The following is a 280-nucleotide window of genomic DNA, read 5'->3' on the forward strand; positions in this document are numbered from 1 at the left end:
TGGGAATCCTGGCGGGGCGAGGGCCCCCGGGGTCCACTGCGCCCCGAGACGCTCCGCGGGAGGACGGGAGCGAGCGTGGAGGGCTATCGGATGCAGAATGCACTCCTTCCCACCGCCGGCGCCAAGCCTCTCAGGAGGCTGGTGGAGACGAACGGGGTGCGTGATGGGTGGCTGGGGCGCGGGCAGGGATGGAGGGAGCGGCCAGGGCGGGTGGCCGAGCTGGTAGCACAGGGACGGACGCGCCTCTGGGAGCTGCCTGGTTGTGGCGGGGGCCCCCCCC

Source organism: Pteropus alecto, unplaced genomic scaffold, assembly GCF_000325575.1.
Source record: "Pteropus alecto unplaced genomic scaffold, ASM32557v1 scaffold45, whole genome shotgun sequence".
Taxonomy (NCBI): domain Eukaryota; kingdom Metazoa; phylum Chordata; class Mammalia; order Chiroptera; family Pteropodidae; genus Pteropus; species Pteropus alecto.